We start from the raw sequence: 13,748 nt of genomic DNA, 5'->3' as shown, positions 1-13,748 counted from the left end.
ATAAGAATGCATAAATAGATATCCAGCCAGCACTTATCAAGGTACCATTCAAAAACTTATAGACATAAAATAACCCAAAATGAGGAGAAAAATCAATCAATTGAAACCAATCCAGAATAGACACAGATGTTAGACTAGCAGAAAAAGCCATTAAAACAGTTATTTTAACTTACTTCCATATGTTCAAAAAGTTAAGTAGAAACATGGGAGATATTAAAAAGATCCAAATAAAACTTCTACAGATGAAAACTATGATATCTGAAATATAAACTATACTGGATTAACAGTGTACTAGAAATTGCAGAAGAAAAGATTAGTAATCATAAAGATATAGAAAAATCACTATCCAAAATGAAACACATGGAGGAAAAATGATTTTATGAACTAAGCTATGAGATAATTTCAAACAGTTTATTGTGCATTTAACTGGAGTCCCTGAAGGAGAGTGATGAAAGAAAAAAATATTTAGAAAGATTTTAGACACTTTGTTTTCCAAACCTGATGAAAACTATAGACCCACAAATATAATAAGTTCAATAAACCCCAAGCACAACAAACATGAAGAGATGTACATCAAGGCACATTGTAATCAAAGTGCTCAAAGTCAAGGCTAAAGAGAAGCAACCTAGAGGTGGGGTTTGGGGAGACACCCTACATACAAAGAAATGAAGGTAAAATGATAGATTTCTCATCATAATCAACACAAGAGAGAAGACAGTAGAGCAAAATAGTGAAAGAAAAAAAAAACCTGTCACCTAGAATTCTATACCCAGTGAAACTATCTTTTAAAACCAAAAATAAGATTAAGGACTTTTTCATAAATATTAAGCCAGAAGAACTTATCATCAGCAGACTCAGACTATAAGAAATGTTAAGTCCTCAGGCAGAAGGAAAATGGTACCAGATGGAAATCCTGATCTATACAAAAGAAAGAGAAACACTGGAAATAGTAATGAGATAGTTAAAATACAAAATTTCTTTGCAATTATTTAAATCTCTTTCAAAGATAACTGTTTAAACCAAAATTATAACAATGTTATAGATTTATAACATAGGTATAAGTAAAATTTATGACAATAGCCCAAAGAATGAGAGGAGAGAAATATAAGTAGACTACTTTAAATTTTTTTTTTTTCAACGTTTATTTATTTTTGGGACAGAGAGAGACAGAGCATGAACGGGGCAGGGGCAGAGAGAGAGGGAGACACAGAATCGGAAACAGGCTCCAGGCTCTGAGCCATCAGCCCAGAGCCTGACGCGGGGCTCGAACTCACGAACCGCGAGATCGTGACCTGGCTGAAGTCGGACACTTAACCGACTGCGCCACCCAGGCGCCCCATAAGTAGACTACTTTAAACTTATCTTAAGTGATGTATTATATCACTCGAAGGTAGACTACATTAGCTAAAGGTACATATTATAAACCGCAAGGCAAGCACTCAAGTAACAAAAGAATGAGTGACAACTAACAAGCTAAAAATGAGACATGATGGAATTATAAAAAACATTCAGTTCAAAACAAGTTATAAAAATTGAAGGCAACAACAACAAAAACAGATGGTACAAGGAGAAGAAAATAGCAAGATGATAGATTTTTTAACATAACAATATATTTTTTAAAACTTATATATGTATTTATTTTGAGAGAGAGTGACCACAAGCTGGATAGGGGCAGAGAAAAGGAGAGAATCCCAAGAAGGCTCTAAACTGTCAGCAAAGAGCCCAATGTAGGGCTCAAACTCATGAACTGTGACATCATGACCTGAGCTGAAATCAAGAATCAGCACTTAACCAACTGAGCCACTCAGGCACCCCATAATCTGACTCTTGATCTCAGCTCAGGTTGTGATCTCACAGTTTTGACTTCAGCCTTGCATTGGGCTTCATGCTGGGCATGACACCTACTTTTTTTTTTTTTTTTAAGGATTGCTTAAAAGAAGGAAAAGGAGGAGGAGGAGGCAGCAGCAGGAACAGCAAAGATCACATAGGCTCAGCCTACAAAACCTAAAATATTTACTACCTGGCCAAAAAGTTTGCCAACCCCTTGTCTAAATACCCAAATGAAAAGGCAGAGATTGTCCAATTATATATAAAAATAAGGCTCAACCATATGCTACCTACAAGAAACCCTCTTTAAGTGTAAAATGCAAAAAGGTTAAAAGTAAATGGATGAAAAAATATACCACTAATCAACACTAAGTATGCTATCAATGCTTGTACTCATCAAAAGACAGTTGTTGTGGTTCTATTAGTATTAGAAAAAGTAAACATCAGAGCAAAAAACACTACCAAGGATAAAGAAGGTCATTTTGTAATGGTAATGGGGTCAATCTATCAGGAGGCTATAATGGTCCTGATAATGCTGATGTACTTAATAGACTTTCAAAATACATGAGGTAAAAACTGATAGAACCATGAGGACCAATAAACCAATTCCTAATCGTCATCAGAGATTTCAATACCCAACTCTCAATAGTGAACAAAATAAGAATACAGAAGACCTGAATAATACAATTAACCAATCTGAACTTACTGACATTTATAGAACATTGCATTCAAAAAGAATAGGATACACCTTCTTCAAGTGAATACAGAACATTTACCAAACTATACTATTATTTTGGTTATTGAAAAGGTCTCAATAAATTTTAAAGGATTGAAGCCACATATATTACACTTCTGTCCATAATATAATTAAATGTGAAACCATTAACAGATTTCTGGGAAAAGCTCCAAATATTTGAAACCAAATAATATACTGAGTCAAAAAAGAAAAATTAAAATTATTTTGAACTGAATGGGAAAAAAACATATTAAACATACTAAGAGTTGCAGGACACAGTTAAAGCAGTACTAGGGTGAAATTTCGAGTACTAAATGTCAATATCATGAAAAAAGAAAGTGCTCAAGCAAATGGCTTCAGCTTCTATCTTAACTAGAAAACGAAGAGCAAATTACACTTATAATAAATAGGATAAAGGAAATAAATAATACCAGAATGAAAATCAATGAATGAGAAAACACAAAAACAATAGGAAAAAAACAGTAAGGTCTCCAGCCAAATTGATGAGGAGAAAAAAGACAAGAACCAAATTAGCAATATCAGGAATGAGAGAAATACCATCAATACAAATTCTACAGATATTAAAGGATAACAGGGGACCATTTCAAACTCCTCTACGCCGATAAGTTCAACAACTTACATGAAAAAGACAACTTTGAAAGACACAGGGGCGCCTGGGTGGCTCGGTTAGTTAAGTGTCCCACTCTTCTGGGCTCAGGTCCTGATCTCATGGTTTGTGAGTCTGAGTCTGGCCTCGGGCTATGCAGTGACAGCATTGAGCCTGCTTGAAATTCTCTCTCTGCACCCCCTCCCCACTTGCACACTCTCTGTCAAAATAAATAAACTTAAAAAAAAGAAAGACACAAAATACCAACATTCATTCAAACAGCAACAGCCTATTATATAGCTCTATATCTATTAGAGAAATTAAATTTGCAATCAAAAACATTTCAATAATGAAAACTATAGACCGAGATGGCTTCACTCATGAATTATACCAAATGTTTCTGGAAAATGGAGAGGAGGAAACACTTTCCAAGTCATTCTATTAGGTCACCAGTACCCTGATTACAAAATCAGATAAAGACTTTAGGAGAAAAGAAAATCATAGACCAATGTTCTTCATGAACATAAATATAAAAAGTTTAAACAAATTAGCAAACCAAATCCAAAAAGATACAAAAAAGTTACTACAGCATGACCCAGTCAGATTTGTCCCAGAAATGCAAGGTTTCTTTAATATTTGAAATAAATTCACTATATTAAGAAAAAAAATAGGGGCGCCTGGGTGGCGCAGTGGGTTAAGTGTCCAACTTCAGCCAGGTCACGATCTCGCGGTCGGTGAGTTCGAGCCCCGCGTCAGGCTCTGGGCTGATGGCTCAGAGCCTGGAGCCTGTTTCCGATTCTGTGTCTCCCTCTCTCTCTGCCCCTCCCCCGTTCATGCTCTGTCTCTCTCTGTCCCAAAAATAAATAAACGTTGAAAAAAAAAATTTAAAAAAAAAAAAAAAAAAAAAAAAAAAAAAGAAAAAAATAAAAAACCTTTTATGATCATTTCATTGGGTGAACCAATTGACAAAACCCCTTCATGATAAAAATTCGTAGCAAAATGGAAAAGAAAATTCTTCAATCCATAATGATACTATCGAAAAAAAAAAACACACCTAACACCATACTTAATGGTAAAAGACTGAATGCTTACCCTCTTGAGATCAGGAACAAAGCAAGGATATTCACTCTTACTGTTTCTATTCAACATTGGCCTAGAGGTTCTAGCTATTTCGATATGAACAAGAAATAAAAAGCACCCAGACTGGAAAGGAGATAATCCTATCTTTTTTCTGCAGATGACATGATTGTCTAGGTAGAAAACACAATGGAATATGCCCCCAAAAAGCTACTAGAATTAATTGAAATTTTTGTATCATGTGCAATAGAAAAATATAAAATACTTACAAATAAATCTAACAACAGATATGCAACACTTGAACAATGAAAATTATAATACATTATCAAGAGAAATTAAAGACCTAATTATATGGATAGATAATACTATGATCATGGGTCAAACAACTCAATATTGTTATGATGTTAATTCTACCCAAATTGATCTATAGATTCATGCAATCCTGAAGAAATTCCAGCAAGCTGGTTTTAAAATTTTTAAAAAAAAAAAAAAGTTTATTTATTTATTTTTGAGAGAGAGAGAGAGAGAGAGAGAGAGCGTGTGCGAGAGAGAGCAAGCAGGGGAGAGGCAGAGACAGAGGGTGATAAAGAGAATCCCAATCAGGCTCTGTCTGCACTCTTAGCGCAGAGCTTGATGTGGGGCTCAAACTCAAGAACCATGAGATCATGACCTGAGCCGAAATCAAGAGCGAGACTGAGACACCCAGGTGTCCCGGATTCCAAAATTCTTATGGAAATGCAAAGGACTTAAAATAGCCAGAACAACTTTGAAAAAGAGCAACAATGTGTGACAATTAACACTACCTGATTTCAAGACAGTTTGGTATTGGTGCCAAGATCAACAAATAGATCAGTGAAACTGAAGAGATAAGTCAGAAACAGACACATGCATGTATTAACACCTGATTTTTGACAAAGGTACAAAGACAATTCAGTGGAGATAAGGTAGTCTTTTTTAACAAAAGATACTAGAGTAATTGCATATCTATGTATCTTCTCCCCCACCAAAAAAAAGAACTTGAATCCATACTTTCCACTATTTAAAAACAAATTAACTAGGGGCGCCTAGGTGGCTCAGTCCATTGAGCATCTGATTCTTGATTTTGGCTGAGGTCATGGGATTGAGCCCCACACTGGATTCTGAGCTGGGTGTGGAGCCAGCTTGGGATTCTCTCTCCCTCTCTCTCTCTCTTAAAAGAAAATAGAAATAAAATTTTTTAACATATTAACTCAAAATTCAGCACAGATGTCAACAGAAAACCTGAAACTACAGTATTTCTAGAAGACAATATAAGTGATAATATTTGTGATCTTGAGTTAAAGATTTAATTATGATGCTGAAAACATGCTCGAAAAAGGAAAAAATTAATTGGATTTCATCAAAATTCAAAACTTCCGCTTTTCAAAAGACACTGTTAAGAGAACGAAAAGACAAACCACAGAATGGAAGAAAATATTTGCAAAACATATACCTGACAAAAGACTTATATCCAGAATATAGAAAGCTCTCTCAAAACCAAGAAAAGAAATGAATGAATGTCGAAAGAGTTAAATGGACACTTGAGCAAATCATACACAGAGCTTTCAAACATGCACATAAAATGATGCTTGACATCATTGTACTCTATAAAACTGCAAATTAAAACCAGGACAAAATGCACCTCCAACTATTAGAATGACTAATATTAAGAAGACTGATCATGCCAACTGTTGGTAAAGATGCATGGAAACTGACACTCTCAATCATTGTTTGTAGGAGTGTAAAGTGGTGCAGTTACTTTGGAAAATAGTTCAGCAATTTCTGTAAAAAATAAATATATACCTATCATTTGACTCAGCCATTCCATTCCGAGGTATTTACCCAATTTAAGTGAAAGCATATGTCCACACTAATACTTGTACATGAATATTCACAACAGGTTTATTTGTAATAGCCTGGAACTGAAAAACATCAAATATCCATTAATGTGTGACTAAGAAAACAAGCTGTGGTATATTCATGCTTTGGAACATTACTCTGCAATGAAAAGGAATGAACTCTTAACTCTTGAGACAACATAACTGTATGTCTCAAGTAACTCAAAATAATTATGCTGAGTGAAGGAAGCCAGACAATAAAACAGAGTACAAAGGGGCACAGAAGTAACTTCTGGGAGTGCTAGATTCATTACCTTGATTTGTGGCTTTGGTTTCACAGATATATGCATGTCAAAAGTTTTCAAACTATACACTCTCAATGTGTACAATTTTTTATTTATGTGTGTATACACATATATACCAATTATACCCCAACAAAATGGCTTCAAACATTTAAACGTCAAATAAAAATGATCAGAAAGTTTCTGCACAATTCTGTGGCCCTTAATCTTGAAAAGGCAGCCTGCACAAAGACAGATTTCTTTCTATTAGATGAAGGCAGAAAATCTTGGTCTGTGAGACACTGCTGGGAGCAGAGATGATGCCCAGTGTGTCAGGCATGTGGGGATTATTAATGCTTTTTTTCTCTCTTCTGCTCCTGTCACTTGGCTTAAATGGGGGCTATAGAGTCTCCTACGAACAACAACTGGACCCCCATCTGTGAAAGGCAAGAGATCATCAGGTATCCAATGCACTGGGGGTTTCCCAAGAGAAGTGAAAAAGAAGATGGGACCCAGGAGAGAGGGGGCTGTCACTGTGAGCCAGATGTAGCTTTAGGACTAAAGGATGGAGGGGAGTTGGTGACTTCAGATGCATCTTGCAGCTGTTATGGGAACTCAGCCCATGCCAGCCACCATGGTGCTGTGTGTGCCCTCCAGGAGAAAGGGGACAGTGTATGTGAACTGAAAGGGCTGATTCACAGAATTCGGTAGCACTCTGGGATCCGAGCCACCAGCTGAGACATGCTGTCTGTCTGAATCATAGCACCCTTGCCACTGAGTATAACAGTCCACCTCCTGGTAGAATGGGGAGCTGCCATGGCCTTGCCAACATCAAGGGCATCCTCTGCTTTTTGTGGAGCTCCTGCAGAGCTACCCCGAGGTGGAGCAAAGAGAATTCAACCCAACTCAACGAGATGGATAGCACTGGCCTGGGCTACACAGAAGTGAAAGGACTCAAGGCAGAGGAGAGATCTGGGTCAAGCAGCTCTAACAAGGGAGCCCAGGCAACAATCCTGAATGCTTCCCACCACCAAAGCCCTCACTGGAGTAAAATGTAGAGAGAAATAATAATCCCCACTTTCTTCCAAAGAAAGCATTATTGCCCAGGTGACCCAGAGGTAGACTGCTCTGAGGAGGCAGTGATAGACTTACAGTTCTGCAGCAGGAAGGCCCCAGGGACCTGGAACAAGCAGTCATGGTATAGATGACCAGCACAAGGCAATGCTCTCACCAATGGTTCAGGAGGCCTGGGCAGGCTAACTTAGGCCAGTGAGGACCGGGGCTAATGCCTGACGCATTTAAGGCAACCTCTGGAGAATTCCCGGAGACACCTAGGAGCAAGAACTACAAATCAATCCATACATCTTAGATACAATTATACGGTGACCATCAAAATTGAAGTTTTAGTATTAGTATGGTGCATTTCTAACCACAGGATAGAAAATAACTGAAATTAACCTGAATTAGTACCCCAATTAACAGGAGTATATTTTCCTCCTATAAGAGAAAAGGAAGTACAACAACAAAACCCTCCCAATGTGGTGGTCCATATTCAGAGATACATGCCTGGAGATCAGAATAGATTCAGACTGATCTCCTCCAGTGATAATTCTGCAAAATGATATAATATACCCACATAACATCCACACAATCATCCATGGTTTAAACAAAAGTATAAACTAAAACTTCTCAAGTATTTTCATTATAAGGTTTTTTTTTTTTTTAATATTTGTCTATTGGGTCCTCTACACTTAAGTGACCCTGCAGGTCCCAGTGAGTAAAAGATCTACCGTGTGTGGGTATTAGTGATGGAGGGAGTTCCTGCTCACTCTTTTGTTAACAGGATAACAGAATAAAAATTTGCCAGAATTAGACAGCAGGAGAAACACATGATGGAAAGAGGCAGAAAGCCCTGGAGTTGTTGTCGACGTGACATTTTAAACTCTGTGCTTTTCGGGAGCACCTGCCCAGTGGAGACAGAACCATCTCCAAACATCCTGACAGTTCAAAGTAACATAAACAACAAAAACTGGCACTGCAATACATCATTCTCGTGCTTCCTCTTTTATCCCTAAGACTAAATATTTTTGAATATCCATCTGATGTGCTAACGAATGAACGCAGTCCATTCTTTCCATAAACAAACGGTTTTGTTAAGAATTCAAATCAGACATGGAAGAAACCTCCCATTTGCTGGTTGCTAACATAGCTTCACCACGACATATACTTACACAATCCAATTCAGCAAAGTCTCCTTCTCTTAGCTGGAGATGCCAGGTTTGGATGGCGTATGTTTAATCTAGCCAAGAGAACATATTTCTTCCCTGAAACACGGCCTTGACAGCAAGGCAAAGTGTGATTAAGTTGTGTCACAAATAGGTGCGGCTCAATCCATCTGGCAAAAGGGAGTCTATGCTGCCTAATTAGAAAATTTAATGATCTGATCTGATCAAACATCCATTTACAGTTTTGATAAGTAAAATCGCCCAATTAGATTACTGCAAATGGGTGTGAGCTAGTGTCCTAACACAACTCCCAGAGCCAAGAGTATGGACCTTGGGATGATGAGATTTGTACACATTTAGGTCAGCAGCACATATTATAGCAAAGGAATGATGCACGACTTTCTGAAGCTTCTTGGCCAGTAACTTGTGAAATGCTGATCTGATTTGCTTGGAAATTTTTAAAATAATTGGCTCCTGCTGGCTGAGGCCCCATGCCAACACCGCATGGTAATTCATTCGTGACATTCCTAGAAGAGAGAATCTGCCGGAAGAGCTGCAGTAATATGTTTAGGGAATAATCATGCCACCTCCGAATAGGATGCATAAAAGGAAGCAAACAGCAGGAGGCCAGCAGAGAGGCCTCTGGGTTTCCAGGGAAAAGATTCTCAATTTAAATGGAAATTGTATGACTGTTCCTTCTTTCTCCCTTCTCGAACTCCAAGTAAGACACTAGCTGGGACCATTTCATGATCAAGTATACAATCCCAGAAATAATTATTTAGGTCTCCTGGATTTGCTATTTATTGCCCAAAGCTCTGGAGACTATGATAGTGACTTAGCAAAGAATCCATTTGAGGCATCATGTTCTGAGCTTTTATAGATGTCGCTTGATTCTTTGGGAAGCTTTGCAAGAAAATGCAGGCACCCTTTAAGAAACCAAGAAAACCACCGAGGTAATCAAACTCCTCTGGAAATAGTAAGGATTTATTGTAGCTCAGAGCTGGAGTAAGGGAATTCACAGAGAAACATGTACCCAGATCATGAGTGAAACAAATAACAGAACTAGAATAACTCTCTTGAAAAATGAAAAGAAGGGTGGAAGGGAGGGACAAAGCAAGCTTCAAGAAAAGAGTCAAGGGAAGAAATGTGAAGAAAGGCAATATCAGAAACTCTGACAGGAAAGTTCAAGGGAGAACAAGGTTGTTCCAGTACCACACTGAATGTCTGAATAAGGCATTTCATGCCAGTTTTTTTAAAAAATATAATTTACTGTCAAATTGGTTTCCATACAACACCCAGTCCTCATCCCAACAAGTGCCCTCCTCCATGCCCATCATGCCAGTTATTCTTAACAACACACTGCCAGATGCCCATTTTCAAATTCCATCTCTTGGGGTTTCCCATCTATAAGAATGAAGAAAGAACAGTAACCAGTGGTCTAGGGGTAAGAAAAACAAGATGGAATCTGAACATTGGAAATGGCAAGAAAAACAGCCCATTCTAATAATGTCCCAAAGTAAATGACTTAACTAGTGGACCTTCAGCTCCAAGCACACTGGAAGACTAGTACAAGGAGAATGGAAGAAATGGTGACTGGAACTCTAGCAAAAGCTGGCCAGAGTTGAGGGTTGAGTAGACCAGCTAGGACTAGTCATGACCACCCAAATGTGAGAGACTACAATAAACTCCATCATCGGTTTCTAAGGAGTCCTATCTGGTGGAACAGACAAAAACATCTCCAGTGGCTTGTAGGCAGGGACAATTCTTGGGAGAGGTAGTTAAGGTGACACGGATTCTGAGTTAGGGTAGATGTTGGACTCTTACAAGTAGAACACAGCAACCAAGGGAAGAGGAGTCCCAAAATATTAGGTGATTTAAGATTAAGGTCCAGGATTATTGACTTGGAATCAGAGCCAGGCTCCAAGACAAGGGTCCTGGGAGGAAACTGGCCCCCTACATTGTGATGTGTAAAGGAGGTAGAGTTGGTTGCTTATCTAGTGCCTGAAGCTCTGATAATTCCTTTTTGAAGACAGGTGGTCTGACCTGGGGAGTGGAATGCCTCCCCTCACCCTCAGGGAAAGGAGTTTTCAATACATCCTGAAACCTGGTTCTTAAGGCTCAAGGACTGGATAAGGCTGAGCACACAGCAGGCATGTTATTATTGCTGGCAGATGGCTAGGCTGATTCAGGCAAGGAAGCTAATAAGAATCTGCACACCAGGAGTCTCCAAATTTCCCCAATTTGGAGACAGCTTCTTAGAGAGATAAAGTTGAGATACATATACACAGGACCTGGGGTCTAACGGAGACTTTCTTATTTATTTATGAATGCAACTGCATGAGAAGTATTACAAAGGTATAAAAATCAGATCATATTCAATTATGTATTTAATGGATAAAAATGTAATGACAGGAAATTCATCCTGTCCCAGAAAATCCACAATATAAAGAGGCAAAACCATAGATCATCAGGAAAATGATACCCTAAAATGTCATTAATTAAGAAAATAATAAATATTCGGTAGCCATTACTATGTGTTAAATAGTGTGCTAGGTTATGTGGGAAATTTAAGAATAAATAAGATGTGGTTCCTGAACTCAAGGGACTTTTAAACTAATAGTGAGGAGACAGGGGTCAGGGAGGAGCTAAAACATATTAAGCACTGCAGGTTCTGCCTGTGCCCCTCGGACCCCTTGTGCTCAGGCTGGAACCACAGAAGGCCACTCTGCCCACGTGTGCAACAGGCTAGCAGAGCTGAGGAATAACCCCCTGGGAGCAGCCCTTAGCCAATGACTCCTAGGAGTTAACGTATAAATATCCCAACTCCTTTGCCCCTCAGGTGGGAGAACTCTGAGGCATGTGTTTTGTACTGCGTCCAAGAGTTTCCTCATGGGCTTAAGCTCCAGGCAACCACTGTGATCCTGACTTATTAAGAGCCTTTACTGTCTGTCTGCCTTCCTCCACTCCATTACTGGTACCCTTGCATTTCCCCAATAAATGAATTGTACTTGAATCCTTGTTTTAAAGTCAGCTTCTCAGGGACTCCAAACCAAGACAAGAACCTACTGTGTACTATACTAGATAATTTACATTCATTAACTCATTTCGTTCCTTTAGTAAATAGCTAAAGAAAAATATCTCATTATAACACTTTACTGCTTGAGATTCTGCGTTAGTCCTCTATCACACTGAGGACTTAGAAAAAATAAAGGTGTATCATCGTGTAGTGGACACAAATGAGGCAGCCTCCTGACCCCTAATCATTCCCCTAGTGGCTATCTTAGCTATCAGCCCCTCCTTTGGGTACCCGCATCTCACCCATCTCCAAAAAGAGGCTTTAAAGGGAGCCACCAATCACAGAATCCTGCTTCCCCTGCACACGGTGTGGGTATGTGACTCAAGAAGGACAGATCAGTCTTTGGTGGGTAGCTTTACATATACCAAGAAAAGCCAGCTCCTTTCTCTGCCATGGTGAACTGATAAATGGTGGATGCCCGGGAGCACTCAGGCCACATGTCTAGGCTCAGTGAGACAAAGTTCATCTTTGGTGAGGAGGGCCGAACCAACACGAAGAAAAGCAGACAGAGGTAGCAGATGGAGAGAAAGGAAGTTGTAGGGGCCGTTTGCCTCTGAAGCCAGACTGACCCCTGCCCTTCTTTGGTTTTCACTGTAAGACAATGATATTTTCTTAATCAAAGTCAGATAAAGTTGGATTCCTGCCACTTGGAATAGAAAGATACCTGCCTAATGCACACAACATCACATAGACTATGGAATGACTTGCTCAACATTTATCCTGACATGGTATAGAAGGCAGAGGTTGGAAATAAAATCATAAATTTCCCAGGATCTCTTATACGTGGAGCTCTGGATATGACTTAGATACCACTAACCAGAACAGCCAAGGGAGCCTTTGTTGCAGAACTGAGCTGAACAGGAAGAAAGAAGCAGGATACAGAACAACCACTTGTGGGTGCTGATTAGACAGAGGTAAGGCTCTTCTACAGTCAGTAGCTTCTTAATTTGGGAGGTGCTTCCTAACTCAACAGCTTTCTGAACTGGGGAGGCAGTTTTCCTGATCATGCCAGCAGCTGAGTGCTTCTAAGACTTGACCATTATTCCTTGCAATAATTTTGTAGCACCTAACCTCCTGTATTAAAATCCTTCCTGCTTGCACTAAATAGAGAAGATGCCATTATTGGTATGTGAGCTCCGACGGATACACTTGGCCCTTCATAGCCTCTTGCTGTCTACTTCTTATTCTCTGACCCTTCCTCCCCCCTCTCCTCTTCCCTGTTCCAGCCACAATGAATGACTTGGTGTTTCACAAACATACCCATGTGGTGATGCCCATTGGATAATGAGAAATGTAGGTCTAGCTTTGGGAAGGGAATTCTAGGCTAGAAAGATTCAGGAATCAGCTACATGGAATGATACATAGTGTGGATGGACTTCAAACAGAGGATGAGATGTCTGCAAAATAAACTTCAGGGAATGTCTGCATTAAAGGAGCACAAAGACAAAAAGAGAAGTTGAAGCAAGCCCTGAGGGTGGTCAAAAACACTGGAGGAGAAGACACGGTCATGGAAACCAGTGGAGACCAAGATCGACAACAACACCACTACAGAGAGAGAGGTGAGGAAAAGACATTCAGCAGGCAGGGTAGGTTTCTGATGACGTTAGTGAAGGTGGTAAGGATGGAGCCCAAAGAGATGGGTAGTGAGGAAGCAGAGGTAATGTGTGGAACAAAGGGAGAAAGAGTGAGAGTGTCATCACAGGTTTTACTATTTGGTTAGAAAGAGATTCCCTCCAAGCACTACCAGCACCACACCTGCCTCAGTCTGATATACTTGGTAGAGTCCCCAGCCTAACAGTTTTCGTACATGTGAAATGTGTTCCCACCTCCAATAAAAAAAGATGAGGGGGAAAATAATAGCCAAAGACAAAAATTTTTAGATAAATTTAAAAAATAAAATAAAAAAAAATTAATAAAACAATTAAAGGGAGAGAAGCAGACCATGCTCTCTGTTCAGTCCCCCACCTCCAGGCTCACACTCTTTCTGGCCCCGCTACTATTCTTCTTCACAAAAAGACCCACAGTTCCAAAATGCCTCTCACTCTCTCAGGACTGTCACAAGT

At 39.3% G+C, this 13,748-nt stretch overlaps 1 long non-coding RNA gene across 1 annotated transcript in view; it reads right to left on the bottom strand.

The window, feature by feature from the left end:
- LOC125176297 (uncharacterized) overlaps positions 1–13,748 on the bottom strand; it is a 509,320-nt gene that overhangs the window by 255,050 nt on the left and 240,522 nt on the right. The window contains exon 4 of the long non-coding RNA XR_007156211.1: positions 7,537–7,715. This is a non-coding gene — a long non-coding RNA (uncharacterized LOC125176297). The remainder of the gene's footprint in view (positions 1–7,536; positions 7,716–13,748) is intronic.

Source organism: Prionailurus viverrinus, chromosome D1 (genome assembly GCF_022837055.1).
Source record: "Prionailurus viverrinus isolate Anna chromosome D1, UM_Priviv_1.0, whole genome shotgun sequence".
Taxonomy (NCBI): domain Eukaryota; kingdom Metazoa; phylum Chordata; class Mammalia; order Carnivora; family Felidae; genus Prionailurus; species Prionailurus viverrinus.
Note: the sequence above shows the minus strand (reverse complement) of the source record. Positions and strands in the feature narration are given on the sequence as shown.